Here is an 18,894-nt window from a genome sequence, read left to right as displayed (position 1 = left end):
CAAGGAAATGGAAACAGTAGGTGGCCACAGTGAACAACAACCAGCAGTCCAATGATTTTCAGCTTCCTTATGTTCCTATTTACAGCAAATGTCCCAGCAGGATTGTAACCTTAGCTGACATCTGGCTGGTTTTTGGGCTAGGTACAACAAATCCATCTGCCTAATATTCTAGGTAGCTGTAGTACATGTTGCATATAAATGGGTATGTGGTGGCCCAGTATGGGATGGTGTTTCCCCGTACTTTCCCTGCCCTGTCAGGCAGTATCCCTCAGTGTCCCCAGGGCCCCCTGCAGTTGTTCCCCCCATGTAAATAGGTTATGTATTATATTGTGTATTGTACCTTTAATAAATGTACCATGTGATTGTTACCCAGGAGGTACTAGTGACCAGCTGACTCCAAAGGTGACCTATGGGCTCCCTTCTAGCCTCCCCCCATATTAGCCCTGGGTGGAACTAGCCTCTTTCTCTTTGAGCTCTGCTCTCTTTGTGTGCTGAGGTCCAGTCAAGTCGTGCCTATAGTGTGTTTCCAGAGCAGTGGAGGCCTCAAGTCAAGTGCAAGTAAGCTGAAGTCACTCTCCTGTCATTCAAGTCAAGTCTTCTGTCTACTCAGCCTGCACTAAATTCTCCTGTCTACTACAAGTCCCAGCAAACCTGCAAGGTCTCTGTGTCACTGGTCACCTCCTTGGGCCCTGGCTGTACTGCATAGACTGTATCAATTGTCTAACTTTAGTAAAGCTACCGTTGTCCGTAACTTGGCGTCAGTGTCTTTATTGCCCCGTGCCTAGCCCAGGATCCAGCGGTATACCTTCGGGTGGTTAAGGCTAAACCACACCCTGGCGTCATGAACACAAAGGGTTAATTCCATCTGCCCCTAGGGTAACATCTGCCCTGCACCACATACCCCGCCGCCACCACAGGTATTTCTTTTCTTGTGAAAAAACTGATCCAGGCAGGAAATTTGATGTCAAGGAATAAAACAGTACTGTACTACAATCCTTTAAACCCTTAACAGTACTTACTGTCTACCTGTCGATTATATCATTGTGACATATGAGAGGGTTTGATCAGTAGGGTTCGGGTGTTTTACTGAAAGTCTTTAAAGGAATACTGTAGTGGAAAAAAATACTTATCCCCTATCTGAAGGATAGGGGATAAGTTATAGATTGGGGGGTCCAACCCCTGGGACCCCCCTCCCGATATCCTGTACGGGGCCACGATAGTCCGTTCCGTCCCCACATGACATGGCGGCTGACATACCCCCTCCATGTATCTTTATGGGATATATGGGGGGCATGTTGGCCGCCACGGACACGCCCCCTTCTTGCGGACTGCTGGGGGTACAGTAGGGGATAAGTTATTTTCCACCATAGTATTCCTTTAAGACTGGAAATGTACAGAAGTCACTAGTTGACTACTATTGTCCTATTAAAGGGGTTTTCCGCCAACTACTGGCATTAGCAATGTCCCCCCCCCCCCCCTTCATTACACACTTATCCCCTATCCTGTGGGAAGGGGATAAGTTTCACTTCTTGGATAACCCCTTTAAACTCAATGAGCCCACATATGCCATGGTATATGTTCGCACACTTTTTCGACAGTTTTATGATATGACAGCGTTGTACTGTTACAACAAGATGTGAATCCAGCTTTATACTGGTTATCTTATTTCCTTTCACATTTATAGGAGTGTCCTGATAATTCCCCATAACTCTTTTCTGAATACTTGTTGACACTTGTTGCACATTGTCATATGTGCAGGGTAAAGATCCAGGTATGATCCGGCTTATAATTCACCACTTCTATCATAGCATACAGCTAGGGCTTCACAGGGCTTAGACTCAATGGCAACATGCACAGAAGTTTTTCCCACCTACTGCCTACAGAATTTATGGGGTTAAACAGCTAGAAGCAGAGATTTGAGCCTGCTCATGGTGTGTTAAATGCCAGAATCAGAGCCTTTTTATATGTTGTACATTTTGGCAAAACATTAACCTTCCTAATTTACTTCATAAAACAATGTTATCTACTTTTTCTGGAAATCATGGCTTATTTAAAAAGGCCACTAGGGGTCCCCATACCATCCATAACATAATCCTGTCTGGCTGCAGCATCATCTTTGTCCAAGCTAAAGCACAGGCTGGAACAAAGTCCATTAAGTGAGGGCAGGACTAGCACTCCTCTGGGCTCACTCCTGTCCTGTCAGACTGCAGCATGACAATAGAGGAGGAGGTTACAGAGCAAGCTGCAGTGAATCCATGAAGAGATCCAGCACAACAGGGAGGAAGTGAATTCATGGTGAGTGAGGGCTCAGTGTGTAACGCCCCAACAGGTGTGGACCCGCTGTGCCACTTACCGGTTTGGCTTTGGGGCAAACTTGAGGGCGGTGTCTAAGTATCTCCCTGGTTTTCACCTTTTATCCCTCTCCAGATGCAGAAGCTGGCCTTAGCTGCAGGGAGATACCAGGTCGCTACAACAAGAGTGGTCCCGGTAAAGTGGCAGCTGGCCAAACAGGCCAGAAGATCCTTAGTGCAAAGGACCTGATCATACTGGCGGGTGGGGCTGGCTGAGGCTGGGTGGAGTAGCACAGCAGTAGAGATTGTAGAGACTAGACAGGCTAGTTGTTGTAGTTGAGTTGGAGCTTGGAACAGCAGAGCTGAAAAGCACAGGTGGAGATGGTGTTTAGCTCAATAGCAGGCAGAGTCAGGAAAGTACCAGGGGTTAGGCAAGAGACGGCGGCACAAAACAGGCAGAGGTCAGGAAACACGGGATACAGCAGAACAGCACAATCAGCAGACCCTTTGCAATGGATAACCACTTTGTAGCTCAGGCAAGAAGATGAGGGTGGAGTGCCCTTAAATAGGAGATGACAGTCGGGGATTGGAGGGGTATAGATTCAGAGGAGTGCACAAACCCTTAAATAGACTGGCCTTGTGCAGTCCCTTCTAAATGCACCAGACACTGTTGCTGTATGAGACAGTGCAGAGGTAACATTACGGAGCTTGCAGCAAGGAGGGGGAGCTGTGTGAGCTGTTTGGCCAAGGTAGGCAGCAGTATGTGGTACAACCGCCAGCGTCACACAGTGCTTGTGTGGTGGCCCAGTACAGAAGTGGCCCCTTCTTTACACTGTTTGGTCCTTTTGTCTACCTCAGTAAAGCTGCCGTTGTTCCGTAACCTTGCATCGGAGTGATTATTTGCCCCGCGCCTAGCCCAGGAACCAGCGGCCATATCTCGGGTGGTGTAGAGGACAACCACACCCTGGCATCACGAACACAAAGGGTTAATACCATCTTCCTTTAGGGTAATAACATCTGCCCTTTCATCGCATCCTCACCACACTTGCCTTCCTTTCCTAAGCAGTGGATGTCATAATGAGTGAGCAGCAGAACAGAGGGATTTGTGAGCTAAATACAGAAGCTGAATCCTGCAGTTATGAGGCATCCCACAGATGTGGTCATGTGATCTGAGATGGATACGTGACAGCTAGAAGGTCGGGATACATGACAGATTGCATGATCGTAGTATGGGAATCTCGCACTGCGGACCCTGGCATCCTGCGTTATGGATATGTAATTGCACCTCAATAAAGACAAAGTCTGCACCTTTCAAGAGACTCCGACTCGTAAGTGCCGCCCCCCCCCCCTTTCTCTGCTATATCTACATTTGTTAATGATTATTTATATAGTTAGTTAGATATGAGAAGCACGGCATTGGAACCTCATCCTCTGACAAGGCCGGCGAAACGTCAGGGAGGTTACTATTGTGTGGGTGTTTTAAGTGCAATGCTGGGGACAGGGATGCAAATGGAAGACTATTACTCAGGGATTTCATATCAATGTGGAGATATTAATCCAATGAGATAATAGGAAAGAATAATAGTATTTCCTTAAACATCTAGTATTCATAATACAGAAAAAATCTCTACATGGGATACCAGTTCCCAGCGTTGTGTTTTTAAATAGCACCTTATTATTATTTGTAGCACAGAGGGTTTATTATTTTAAATTGTATTAATAAAGGATTAAAATTTTTAGGGGGGACCCTAGTTGTTGGTATTAAAAGCCCCAAAGGGATTTGGATAATTGCAAATACAGAACGTAGACACATAAAAAAGACATCTGCATGACCTAGTGAGTAACATATATAAGCATTCGTTTTTCTGTGATATGACACGTACGCTTTAAGAGGTTCATGAAAGGAATACTGTAGTGGAATATAACTTATCCCTATCTGAAGGATAGGGGTTAAGTTATAGATCGCGGGGGGTCTGACCGCTGGAACCCCCCGCGATCTCCTGTACGGGGCTGCAGCGGTCCGCAGGAAGCGCCGTGTCGTCCCCAGCAGGAAGCTGCGGCAGACACCCCCCCTCCATGTATCTCTATGGGATACATTACAGGAGCGTGTTGGCCGCTGCGTCATGCAGGGACGGAACGCACCCTTCCTGCTGACTGCCATGGCCCTGTACAGGAGATCCCAAGGGGTCCCAGCAGTCAGCCCCCCCCCCCTCCCCGATCTATAACTTATCCCCTCTCCTTCAGTTAGGAGATAAGATATACTACAGAACTCCTTTAAAATATGCACAGTTCAATATACACGTTTTTTAATGCTCCATAACAACAACCACCACAGTTTGCTTGATAACAGTGATATTGATAGACCTCCCCATAACTGTCACAACAAAAGAGCCCCCCATAACAGTGAAGGTAAGTTTACTCCCCAACAACAACAAAAAAACAGCCACTGCCCCCTCTTCTAAAAGAGGGACATCCATAGTGTGTCAGCCATGAGACCACCAAATAGAAACTAACAGGAATCTAGTCAGTAGTAGCTAGTTGCTCATAACTGAACCCCAGCACCACCCACCATCCACAAAATCCTCTTCTCTCACAACTTTGCTCTGACTGAGCGGGAAGCGCCATAACTTGGGACTCTCTCCAGGTGATACTGCCACCTGCTGGCTGCACCAGTCATATCTCTTTTGAATGGAGGGATACCACTGTTTTAACCATAACACACTGAGGCTCTGTATACACATTGGCCGAAATTTATTATTGTCTTTAGACAGTTTTTTTGTGTCTACAAAAGGCACAAGCAGGGTTGATTTGCGCCTTTTGGTTTACACATTTCTACTGATTTTGAGTTTCAATCCACTGATTTTGGCAATACACATGATATGGACGGGTTTTATGAACTGCGCCTTTTTGTGAAACGGTGCAAAAAAGCCACTGAAAAGTCTCTAAAGCTACACCAGCCCAGACTTAGCTTAGCTTTTTGGTGTATGTGAAGAGAGAAACTTCAGAAAATATTTACCTGCACAAAATGTATCAAATGTTCTGTGACCATTTATTAAATCTGTTGCTCCTACACATCACCAGCACACACAAAAAAGGTGTTGAAAAATGCTTCACTTACACCTACAGTGATAAATGCCGGCCATAGTTTTTTGGTCAGTATTTTGGTCGATGTTTGTAGCCAGAATTTTGAATGAAACCAACACAAAGGAAAACTGTAATGGAATAATTTACGTTGTTTTTGACCCACTCCTGGTTTTGGCTAAAACTAATATGCAAATATCTACATGTAGACATAGCCAAAGAGAACCTGTCATTGTCATCCTTCTGCACTTCCCTTTCTACTGCTAATACCTCTCCCTATACATCCAAGCATTCTGCTAGCATTTCCTGCTGCTCTATGACATTGTCTGCCTACTTTTAAGTCTTCTTAAATAATGACTCCTAAATCCCTTTCCTCAGATAAAGATATTCTATATTCTGCATTATCTTGCACTTATCCCGTTCGCCGGTTATCCTTGCCTATTACCCTATGGTTTATGGTATTGAGGCATTTTTACAAATGAAATACACTGAAAAACACTGTGTGAACCTAGACTTAATCTGTTCCATTGTAGATATGTTCAAGGGGACTCACATACTGTGCCTATGGTTCATGAAGCTATCCATTACCCACCATTGATAGGAAAACATTTAATGGCCAATAAACCCTTTACAGCCCCAAAGAAGGCAATTAATGTCATAATCTGTATTAATATCTAGATTTTACTAAGGCTTTTGACACTGTCCCACATAGAAGACTTATCAATAAATTGCAATCTTTGAGCTTGGACTCCCATATTGTTGAATGGATTAGGCCAAGGGTCGGCAACCCCTGGCACATGTGCTGCTCATGGCAACGAGGGCCCGAGTTGGAGAGGGGTCCCACCTGGCTTGCTTGCTACAGGGGAATCCAGGACACTTGTCCCAGATCCATATGCAAGCAAGCGTCACTTTCAGCTGTACGCACACAGGTGCATATAGCTTAAAGCCTCCTCTCAGCATGAGCTGCAGGACCTGCGGCTTCACTGAGAGGAGACCCTTGACCTCTGCCCCCACACAGTGCCGGCACTGATGTTGTCACTCAACAGGGCCTGCAATGTGGTGGGAAAAGAACGCGGCCAGCCTGCACTGCTGAGGAGATCCCTGCGTACCTCCTGAGGTGAGCATAAGTTGTTGTTTTTGTTTGTTTTTATATAGCCCTGGCATCTTGAGGTGAGGGTATTGGAGAGGAGGTGAGTGGCAGGGGAGGCATCGGACAGGAGTTCTGGGGATGTGGAGGGATAATGACTACCTGGCTAGCTTCCGCCCTATCCTGGCTACCTAAATAATTACCTGCCTGGCTACTTACCTACATAGCTACATTGCTACCTAAATAATTACCTTCCTGGCTATCTCCTTACATATCTGCCTGTCTACCTAAATAACCTGGCTACCTAAATAATTACCTGCCTTGCTTCCTACCAACATAGCTACCTGCCTACCTACCGAGCTATCTGACTACTTACCTAGCTATGTTTCCACCTACATACAGTAGCTACTTACCTACCTACTTACTTACCTAGCTACATAGATGCCTCGCTACCTATCTACCTAGCAAGGTTACTGCCTACTTTGGGGGATATACAGTACCTAATTAATGGGGACCTATTAACCTACCCACCTTTACTGTGCAGGACCCCAATTAAGGGCCTATAGATGGAGATATTGTCTAGAGGTGGGAGAACACTGCAAAAATGCGGAGTCTAACATGTTTGTCCTGCTGATGCTGAAGAAGGCGTCATCATGGCGGTCTGAGCCGGATGAAGAAGAAAATGAAAGAGGATGACACTGATCAGAAAATTGTGAGTCACTAAATGTAACTATGTATATTACTGCATGACGTGACTGGGCTCTGATTCTGAGGTCTGGATTAAGCAGGGGGGGGGATCTAGGGTCTGATTCTGGGGTCTGGATTATGCAGGGGATCATACTGGGGTCTGATTCTGGGGCATGGCCGGTTATAGACTAAGTGTGGCCCTGGGCAAAAAAAAAAAAAAAAGGGGGGCCCCCAGATTGTATGACCAAAGATCAGTATGTTGCGTTCCCTGAATTGTGCTGCATCTCAGCTAATGTGAGTAAATGAGATTGCGCTACAAACCCCAAATGGCTGTGACTACAACATGAGAAACATAATAATTCCATCCAAAATGAATTTGTGGCTGCGGTAATTTGGGGGTCGCAATGTGACCCCATTTAGTGCAAATCAGCTCAGCTCCCTCCTTTGCAAGAACGAAGTGCAGGGACAGCTGTGGAGCAACAGCAACTTGTAAGGACACACGTAGAGAAATCCAGCGCAAAGCGGCATCATAAAATGTATGGTCACAGGAAACCGCAGGGTCACGATGCCATTTTAAGCGTTTAATAAACCACCTAAAGAGCAAAAACTGATTTGTGCTGGATTTCTCTACATGTGTCTACATTTACTTACATTAGCTGAGATTCAGCACGATTCAAGAAAAAGAACATGGCGATCTTTGACTGTGCTACCCATTTTTGCTATGTAGCCCTAAACTAATACTGTCAGCTTGTTCTTTATACAGTAAGGCTAGGTTCACACTGCAGAATCTCCAGGCAGAAAATTTCCGCCCAGAGATTCCGAGTGCGGCCAGCGCCAACTGAATCAGTGGGTGCTAGGACCGCGCGGACACTGCAGTCTTCAATAGACGGCAATGTGGTCTGCGAGTATTTCCACCTGAAGAATGAACAACGCCATTCTTCTGGCAGAAATTTTCAAGCGGATTTTCTGTTCACAAATTCCACTTCACAAATTCAGAAGTGTAAATTTGTGAACGGAAACCCATTCACTACACTATACATTTTAGTAAGCGGAATTTCTGCCTGCAATTTCAAAGCGGAATTGCAGGCGGAAATTCCGTAGTGTGAACCTAGCCTAATAGTCACCGCACACAGATAAACTGTGATCTTCTCAATGCTGCCTATCAGTAATAGTGCCCATATATACTTTAACAGTGATCTCCTCAGTGCTGCCTGTCAGTAATAGCACCCATATCTACTATAACAGTGATCTCCTCAGTGCTGCCTATCAGTAATAGTGTCCATATATACTATAACAGTGATCTCCTCAGTGCTGCCTGTCAGTAATAGCGCCCATATCTACTATAACAGTGATCTTCTCAGTGCTGCCTGTCAGTAATAGTGCCCATATATACTTTAACAGTGATCTCCTCAGTGCTGCCTGTCAGTAATAGTGCCGATATCTACTATAACAGTGATCTCCTCAGTGCTGCCTGTCAGTAATAGTGTCCATATATACTATAACAGTGATCTCCTCAGTGCTGCCTGTCAGTAATAGTGCCCATATCTACTATAACAGTGATCTCCTCAGTGCTGCCTGTCAGTAATAGTGCCCATATATACTTTAACAGTGATCTCCTCAGTGCTGCCTGTCAGTAATAGTGCCGATATCTACTATAACAGTGATCTCCTTAGTGCTGTCTGTCAGTAATAGTGTCCATATATACTATAACAGTGATCTCCTCAGTGCTGCCTGTCAGTAATAGTGCCCATATCTACTATAACAGTGATCTCCTCAGTGCTGCCTATCAGTAATAGTGCCCACATATACTATAAATCTATGTTCACACAACAGAATGTCCACATGTAGAATCTCTGCAGGGCATAATATGCTGGCGCTTAGCAATAGCACCCACATATACTATAACAGTGATCTTCTCAGTGCTAACTATCAGTAATAGCGCCCACATATACTATAACATTGATCTTCTCAGTTCTGCCTGTCAGTAATAGCACCCACATATACTACAACAGGGATCTTCTCAGTTCAGTACTGCCTGTCAGTAATAGCACCCACATATACTATAACAGTGATCTTCTCAGTGCTGCCTGTCAGTAATAGCACCCACATATACTATAACAGAGATCTTCTCAGTGCTGCCTGTCAGTAATAGCACCCACATATACTATAACAGTGATCTTCTTAGTGCTGCCTGTCAGTAATAGCACCCACATATACTATAACAGGTCTTCTCAGTGCTGCCTGTCAGTAACAGCGCCCACATATACTATAACAGTGATCTTCTCAGTGCTGCCTGTCAGCAATAGCACCCACATATACTATAACAGTGATCTTCTCAGTGATGCCTGTCAGTAATAGCACCCACATATACTATAACAGAGATCTTCTCAGTGCTGCCTGTCAGTAACAGCGCTCATTTTATTCTTTACACAGTAATAGTTTTCCTCTTAATACCCCGCACTGTACAAACCGCACTGTACAAATGCCCCTTCTGTGCCCCTTACTGTGTACTAATGCCCATCTTCATGCTCCTTACTGTACTACAGATCACGATGCAAAAAAAAAAAATGAGCCCTCATGCAGCCCTGTATACGGAAAAGAAAGTTATAGGAGGTCAGATTTTAAACAAACTTATTTTGTTAAAAAGTCTTGAGTTTTTTTTTTTTAAACTATTACAACAATAGAAAAGCATTTAATATGGGGATCATTTAAATCATATGGACCTACAGAATAAAGAGAATCTGTCAGTTTTACCATAATGTGCACTGCATGAAAACAAAAATCCTCCAAAATTTGCTAAATTACGGTTTTCCTTTCAATTTCCCACAAAATAATATTGTTTTGGTTGCGTCATACATTTTTGTGGTAGAATGAAAGTTGTTATTACAAATTACAATTGATGGTTCAAAAAAAAAAAAAACAAGCACCAACCATATGGGTCTGTGGATGGAAAAATAGAAGAGTTATGGCAAAAATCTAAATGAACTGTTTGCCAGGAAATAAAGTCGCACTCACCCGAGTATCTTCAAACTTCCAAAGATTCTTTATTCCATCGTAGAGCAAATAACAATAAAGAGACAATGTTAAATGGCGGGGAGCGAGAGCTGCGCGCTCTCAGACGTGGGGCACACCACTAAAGGCCTTTGGATGTTTGAAGATACTCGGGTGAGTGCGACTTTATTTCCCTGAACATCCTTGACATCCCCCGTAGTCCCACACCTGGGTAACAGACTTTAATTGGGGAGTGCGATACGCTAGCAGTGCCTGATACCTATTCAGTTTCTACACCTACATAAAAATCTAAATTAGCTGTGTCCTCAAGGGGTTAAAATCTTAAATCACCCCCCACAATATCTGTTAGTGGTTCTACATTGGTCAGGCAGTGATATATGTGATGTAATTGAATAGTTATTCCCCCCCCCCCCCCATATTTTTTCCAATTACCTTCTCCTCTCTTTATCAATTGCACAGAGCCCTTACTATGGATCTTTCAAGACCTGCGATGACATCATTAGGAGTCCTAGCCTATAGGTCTTAGCAGGTCCATGGTAAGTCTGTTCTTACTGTCTATGGGCTCTCTGCAGCCCAGACAGTTGTAGGGCTATAATCACACTACTGCATTTTGCCGCGATTTTGCGCAAATTGCAGCAAAATGCACTAGTGTGTCCTAAAGCTCTTCAGGGGCCCCCTTTTGGATGGGGAACCTGGGCAACTGCCCAGGTTGCCAACCACCCCACCCCCAATGCCAGCCCTGTTCTGGAGTCTATATTACGGTGGGGTCTGATTCTGGGGTTTGTATTATGGAAGGGTCTGATTCTGGGGTCTGTATTATGGTGGGGACTGATTCTGGTGTCTATATTATGGTGGGGTCTGATTCTGGGGTTTGTATTATGGAGGGGTCTGATTCTGGGGTCTGTATTATGGTGGGGACTGATTCTGGGGTCTGTATTATGGTGGGGTCTGATCCTGGGGTCTTTATTATGGTGGGGTCCGATTCAGGGGTCTGTACTATGGGGTCCCATTCTGGGGTCTGTATTATGGTGGGGTCTGATTCTGGGGTCTGTATTATGGTGGGGTCTGATTCTGGGGTCTGTACTATGGTGGGGTCTGAATCTGGGGTCTTTATTATGGTGGGGTCTGATTCTGGGGTCTGTATTATGGTGGGGTCTGATTCTGGGGTCTGTATTATGGTGGGGACTGATTCTGGTGTCTATATTATGGTGGGGTCTGATTCTGAGGTCTGTATTATGGTGGGGTCTGATTCTGGGGTCTGTATTATGGTGGGGTCTGATCCTGGGGTCTTTATTATGGTGGGGTCTGATTCAGGGGTCTGTACTATGGGGTCCCATTCTGGGGTATGTATTATGGTGGGGTCTGATTCTGGGGTCTGTATTATGGTGGGGTCTGATTCTGGGGTCTGTATTATGGTGGGGTCTGATTCTGGGGTCTGTATTATGGTGGGGTCTGATTCTGGGGTCTGTATTATGGTAAGTGGGGATTCTGGGGTCTGTATTATGGTGGGGTCTGATTCTGGGGTCTGTATTATGGTGGGGTCTGATTCTGGGGTCTGTATTATGGTGGGGTCTGATTCTGAGGTCTGTATTATGGTGGGGTCTGATTCTAGTGTCTGTAGTATGGTGGGGTCTGAATCTGGGGTCTTTATTATGGTGGGGTCTGATTCTGGGGTCTGTATTATGGTGGGGTCTGATTCTGGGGTCTGTATTATGGTGGGGACTGATTCTGGTGTCTATATTATGGTGGGGTCTGATTCTGAGGTCTGTATTATGGTGGGGTCTGATTCTGGGGTCTGTATTATGGTGGGGTCTGATCCTGGGGTCTTTATTATGGTGGGGTCTGATTCAGGGGTCTGTACTATGGGGTCCCATTCTGGGGTCTGTATTATGGTGGGGTCTGATTCTGGGGTCTGTATTATGGTGGGGTCTGATTCTGGGGTCTGTATTATGGTGGGGTCTGATTCTGGGGTCTGTATTATGGTGGGGTCTGATTCTGGGGTCTGTATTATGGTAAGTGGGGATTCTGGGGTCTGTATTATGGTGGGGTCTGATTCTGGGGTCTGTATTATGGTGGGGTCTGATTCTGGGGTCTGTATTATGGTGGGGTCTGATTCTGAGGTCTGTATTATGGTGGGGTCTGATTCTAGTGTCTGTAGTATGGTGGGGTCTGATTCTGGGGTCTGTACTATAAGGTCCAATTTTGGGGTCTGTATTAGGCAGGTCTGAATTAAAATGGTTATCCATGCTGAACAAAACTTTAATGGCTGGGGTTGTCCATTAAGAAAAATAGGTCTAAACGGATGTATACAGTGAAATTAAACATATTTCAAATGTAAAAGCAATAATGAAAATGTCCTGTTTGATACATATATACTTCCAAATCCCCCCTGTGCCTGCATTGTTTTAATAACTGTTCAGTTCGGTTGTAGTCTGCTGAAGGTAAGGGCAGTTGGTCTTCACTGCACATGCAAGGGATTGTGGGAAAGTGCGTGCTCTGTTGCCTGGCAACAGCAGGGCCACAGTTAAGAGGGGAAACCAGGAAGTGGCCAAATCAATGGGGTAGAACAACTGTACAGTAAGTTACTTTACTTAACCTCTTCAGGACATAGGGCGTATGGATACGCCCTGTATTCCGAGTCCTTAAGGACCGAGGGCGTATCCATACGCCCGTGGGAATTCCGGTCCCCACCGCTAGCCGGTTGGGGACCGGAGCCGGATGCCTGCTGAAATCGTTCAGGAGGCATCCCGGCATATCGCCCAGGGGGGTCATTATGCCCCCCCATATTGGCGATGGCCGCAGACAATTCAGTCCAGCGATCTGCGGCGATTCCGGGTCAATCGGGTCTCCAGTGACCCGGAATTACTGGCTGATCGGGGCCGTCTCTGATGGCCCCGAACAGCCATAGCCTGCAGGGGTGAGGTGGCACTGGTGCCACCTCACGATCGCCCTGATTCGTCGGCCGGATTACCGGCCGACCAATCAGGGCGCCTGCTGCGGGTGTTTCTCCCACAACCCGCTCCGCCCCTCTTCCGGAGGACGTGAGTGGGTGCTCAGCCCACTGTTCCAAAGATCTGTCAAACGCCAGTGGGGTGTAAATGTTCACTGCACCCCTTATTAAATTCTGTGAGAGGTATCGTTTCCAAAATGGGGTCACATGTGGGGGGGGGGTCCACTGTTCTGGCACCAGGGGGGGCTTTGTAAACGCACTAGGCCCCGACTTCTATTCCAACCAAATTCTCTTTCCAAAAGCTCAATGGCGCTCCTTCTCTTTTGAGCATTGTAGTGCGCTAGCAGTGCACTTGATGTCCACATATGGGGTATTTCCATACTCAGAAGAAATGGGGTTACAAATTTTGGGGGGCATTTTCTCCTATTACCCATTGTAAAAATGTTACATTTGGGTGAAAAACTGAATTTTTGTGAAAAAAAAATTAATTTACACATCCAACTTTAACGAAAAGTCGTCAAAAACCTGTGGGGTGTTAAGGCTCACTGGACCCTTGTTATGTTCCTTGAGGGGTGTAGTATCCCAAAAACGTGTTTTTTCTTTTTTGCTGTTCTGGCACCATAGGGACTTCCTAATTGTAACATGCCCCCAAAAACCAATTCAGAAAAACTCACTCTCCAAAATCCCATTGTTGCTCCTTCCCTTCTGAGCCCTCTACTGCGCCCGCCGAACACTTGACATACACATATGAGATATTTCGTTACTCGAGAGAAATTGGGTTACAAATTTTAGGGTGATTTCTCTTCTTTTAGGCTAAGTTTCCACTTGTTTTTTTTTCTGGCAGTTTTTGGAAAACTACCACTGCAGTTTTTGAGCCAAAGTCAGAAGTGGTTCCATAACGGAGGAGAAGTGTAAGTCCTTCCTTTATATGTCCTATTCCTTTTGAATACATTTCTGGTTTTGGCTCAAAAACTGCAGTGGCAGTTTTCCAAAAACTGCCAGAAAAAAGACCAAGTGGAAACTTAGCCTTACCCCTTTTAAAAATTCAAAAACTGGGTCTACAAGAACATGTGAGTGATAAAAAATGAAGATTTAAAATTTGCTGCTATTCCTATGAAACACCTAAAGGGTTAACACACTTACTGAATGTCATTTTGAATACTTTGTTAGTTTAGTTAGTTTTTATAATGGGGTCATTTATGCAGTATTTCTAATATGAAGGCCTGTCAAATCCACTTCAAAACTGAACTGGTCCCTGAAAAATGCAGATTTTGAAAATTTTGTGAAAAATTTGGAAATTGCTGCTGAACTTTGAAGCCCTCTGATGTCTTCCAAAAGTAAAAACATGTCAGCTTTATGATGCCAACATAAAGTAGACATATTGTATATGTGAATCAATATATCATTTTTTTGGTATGTCCATTTTCCTTATAAGCAGAGAGTTTCAAAGAAAAAAAATGCAACATTTTCAAATTTTTCATCAAATTTGGGAATTTTTCACCAAGAAATTATGCAAGTATCAACGAAATTTTACCACTAACATAAAGTAGAGTATGTCACAAAAAAATCAGAATCAGAATGAAAAGTAAAAGCATCCCAGAGTTATTAATGCTTAAAGTGACAGTAGTCAGATGTGCAAAAAATGCCCGGGTCCTTAAAGGGGTATTCCAGGAATTTTTTTATTTGACTATGCTACGGGGGCCTGTGTGTGATGGTTTTCTCACAATTCTTATATGATTTTTACCCCAATATTAATTTTTAACTGCATACAAAATGACTGTTGTCTCAGATTTTTCCCAGGATGCAATGCGGCCGAGACCTGACTCACTAGTCAGCTGATGACAGGGAGCCTGTCTGCTTCAATGGGTGGAGTGATCGCTTGGTGGGAGGGAATGCATTCAGAACATTTTCAGACCCCTTTTATTTTATCACATTTTGTTATGTTTTGACTAGGGATCGACCGATTATCCGTTTGTCCGATATTATCGGTCAATATTCACGATTTTGGACATTATCAGTATCGGCAATTACCTTGCCGATATGCCGATAATGCCCCGCCTCCCCGGCCAGAGACCATCGCCGCCTCCACCGCCGCCACCGCTACTCCATTGCCTCCCCCATCACCGGTTTTATAATTACCTGTTCCGGGCCACGGGTCCGCACTACTTCTGGCTCCTGCGGCGTCCTGCGCGCTGCACAGCACAATGACGAGTGACGTCCTCAACGCGACATCACCGTCAGTGCGCACAGTGAGAGCGCAGGACACCGCCGGAGCCAGAAGTAGTGCGGACCCCGGGAACCGGTAATTATGACACCGGGGATGGGGGAGGCAATGGGGCAGCGGTGGTGGTTGGACTAGGGAGGACCCCAGAACAGGCAGGGGGAGAGAAGCGGGCGGCGGCAGTGGTCTCTGGCCCCGCAAAAGCTGCTGCAGTTCATTGATTTAAAGCACCGGCTTTAAATCATTGATCTGCGGGGCCAGGGGGGGGGGGGGGGGGTTTGAAATAGCCGATAACTTATACCGGAATATCGGTATAAGTTATCGGCTATCGGCCTGAAAGGTCGCAGATTATCTATCTATCGGCCCTAAAAAATCGATATCGGCCGATCCCTAGTTCTGACCCGGTGCTAATATAGAAAAATTCAATTTTTCCCCATCATTCTGCACTCAATACCCCATAATGACAAAGTGAAAACAGAATGTTAGAAATGATTGTAAATTGATTGAAAAGAAAAAAACTCATATATTGTACTGACATAAGTATTCAAACCATTTTCTCAGTACTTAGATGAAACACATTTGACAAATATAGCCTCCAGTCTGTTTGTGGATGATGCTACAAGGCTTAGGGATTTTCTGCCATTCTTCTCTGCAGATCCTCTCAAGCTCTGTCAGGTTGGATTGGGGCCAATAGTGGAAGCCAGTTTCAGGTCTCTCCAGGGATGTTCGATTAGGTTTAAGTAAAAAAAGAGATTTTAGAAATCTTTACATATCAGAGCATAAACCAGGCCATGAGGTGGAAAGAACTGCCTGTACAGCTCAGAGACTGGATTGTGTGGAGTTACAGATGTGGAGAAGGGCGCAAAAAAAATTCTGCTGCACTGACAGAGCACAGTGGCCTCATAATTCTTAAATGGAATAAATCTGAAACTACTGGCTGCTCCACTATACTACGTAATCAGGGGAGATTGGCCTTGGTTTGGTATCAAGTGCACTTTTCCAAATACAGAGCTCGCTACGTCATAGCCACCTGTAAGTAGCGGGTCCCTTACATCCCTAGCATAACATGGCACTGCACTGAGAGGCAACCACTACCGCTGCAATGGCAGTGCCCACAGGGGGAACTACCCACTTGCAGAGCAGCCTCAATGCTGCCCGACCAGACCCTGGGCTGTGCCACCTTACAGACAAGGTGCCACAGCAGCAATGGCCGCCGCACAGGTGACAAAACACACTTACCATGTGCTCTCAGTCAAGGACTGAAAGACTGCCAGAAAAACAGGGCCTATGCAATTTTCTGCCAATTTAAATAGGCCTGGGCTTAGTGGGTGGGGCAAAGTGCTGACCAAGTGAAAACAAAACAGAAAGGATAGACTCTTCCTCCTCCTGACATCTCCATGAAGGAGCCAAAAAGTCCACAATGCTCGTAATATCCTCCGAAACAACACAACCCCTGGATGACATGGAGAACTTTTGCTTGCTGCTGCTACTACCACCAGGTACCAAGCTGCTGTTACCTGTACTGAGCCTGGGCAAATGGGTGGTTCCCACAGAGCTGCTACTGTCACCCACATGCTTACTGTGCTTTACTTATCCAGGTAAATACAGGCAGCTTGGCCTAAAATGTGTATTCCCCATTTGCTATCAATGTTTTTAAAGTGTATTTATGTTAAACCTTGGCAGAAATACCAAATGTTTGATTAAACCCAAAAAATACAGGCAGACTTGGCCTGAAATGCTTATTCCATGTTCACTCTCAGCGCTTTTAATGCGTGTTTGTTACACCCAGGTAAAAAAACATATGTTTGATTAAACTCAGAAAATACAGGCAACTTGGCCTAAAATGTGTATTCCATGTTCACACTCAACACCTTTAAAGCATGTTTATGTTACATCGAACTACAAATATTACTACAAAAAATATTATATGTTTGACTAAATCCAGAAAATACAGGTAACTTGCCCTAAAATGCATATTTCATGTTTACTCTCAAAGTGTATTTATGTTAAACCTTGGTAGAAATACCAAATGTTTGATTAAACCCAGAAAATACAGGCAGACTTGGCCTGAAATGCTTATTCCATGTTCACTCTCAGCGCTTTTAATGCGTGTTTGTTACACCCAGGTAAAAAACATATGTTTGATTAAACTCAGAAAATACAGGCAACTTGGCCTAAAATGTGTATTCCATGTTCACTCTCAACACCTTTGAAGCATGTTTATGCTACATCAAACTACAACTATTACTACAAAAAATATTATATGTTTGACTAAATCCAGAAAATACAGGTAACTTGCCCTAAAATGCATATTTCATGTTTACGCTCAATGCTTTTAACCTCTTAAGGATGCAGGGCATACCTGTATGCCATGCGCCCGCTCCCTACCTATAATGTGGGGTCACATGGTGACCTAGCAATGGCCGGGACCGTGGCTAATACCGGACATCACCGATCGTAGTGATGCCGCATTAACCCTTTAGACGTAGCAATTAAAGTTTATTGCCGTGTCTAAAATAAATAAAAAATTAGCGCCGATAACACTAATCAATGCAATGCTATTGCATAGTGTTTTTGGTAAAATAACTGATATCATTACAAAGTACAATTGGTGGCGCACAAAACAAGCCATTATATGTGTCTGTAGGTGCAAAATTTAAAGGGTTATGATTTTTAAAAGGTAAGGAGGAAAACTCTAAAGTGCAAAAACGGAAAAATGCTCAATCCTTAACCCCTTAAGGACAATGGACGTACTCCTACGCCCCCGTTTCCGAGTCCTTAAGGACCGAGGACGTAGGAGTACGTCCTGTCCTTTCCCGGCCCCCCGCCGCTAGCCGGAGGGGAGCCGGTGTCCGATGCCTGCTGAAATCGTTCAGCAGGCATCGCGGCATATCGCCCAGGGGGTCATTATGTCCCCCCATGTCGGCGATGGCCGCAGATCGCTGGACAATTCAGTCCAGCGATCTGCGGCGATTCCGGGTCAATCGGGTCTCCAGTGACCCGGTGACCCGGAATTACTGGCTGATCGGGGCCGTCAGAGACGGCCCCGAACAGCCAGAGCCTGCAGGGGTGAGGTGGCACTGGTGCCACCTCACGATCGCCCTGATTCGTCGGCCGGATTACCGGCCGACCAATCAGGGCGCCTGCTGCGGGTGTCACTCCCACACCCGCTCCGCCCCTCTTCCGGAGGACGTGAGCGAGTGCGGGACGTGCACCCCTGGTGCTGGGGACCCCGATCCCCGGCGTTAATGTTGGGATCGGGGCCCCAGGAGCGACGGCGGCGGCGGCGGCGGGACTGACCTGTGCGGCGATCAAGCAGCAGCAGGAGGTGAGTGACAGCCTCCTGCTGTTGCTTAGCAACAGCTCCCAGCATGCAAAAAGGGCATGCTGGGAGCTGTAGTTATGCAATAGGAGGAGGCAGACCACCACAACTCCCAGCATGCACTTATGGGCATGCTGGGACTTATGGTTTTGCAACAGCTGGAGGCACATTCTTTCTATGGAAAAGTGTACCTTCAGTTGTTGTGTAACTACAACTCCCAGCTTGCACAAACAGCTTAAGTGC

The 18,894-nt window shown here is 45.4% G+C and overlaps 1 protein-coding gene across 1 annotated transcript in view; it reads right to left on the bottom strand.

Moving 5' to 3' along the window:
* RAB34 (RAB34, member RAS oncogene family) overlaps nt 1-12,638 on the bottom strand; it is a 55,583-nt gene extending 42,945 nt beyond the window's left edge. Inside the window, exon 1 of the mRNA XM_056559089.1 lies at nt 12,535-12,638. The gene's annotated coding sequence lies outside the window, so the exon portion shown is untranslated. The remainder of the gene's footprint in view (nt 1-12,534) is intronic.
* Nucleotides 12,639-18,894: the final 6,256 nt, after the last annotated feature.

This window comes from Hyla sarda, chromosome 2 (assembly GCF_029499605.1).
Source record: "Hyla sarda isolate aHylSar1 chromosome 2, aHylSar1.hap1, whole genome shotgun sequence".
Lineage (NCBI taxonomy): Eukaryota > Metazoa > Chordata > Amphibia > Anura > Hylidae > Hyla > Hyla sarda.
Note: the sequence above shows the minus strand (reverse complement) of the source record. Positions and strands in the feature narration are given on the sequence as shown.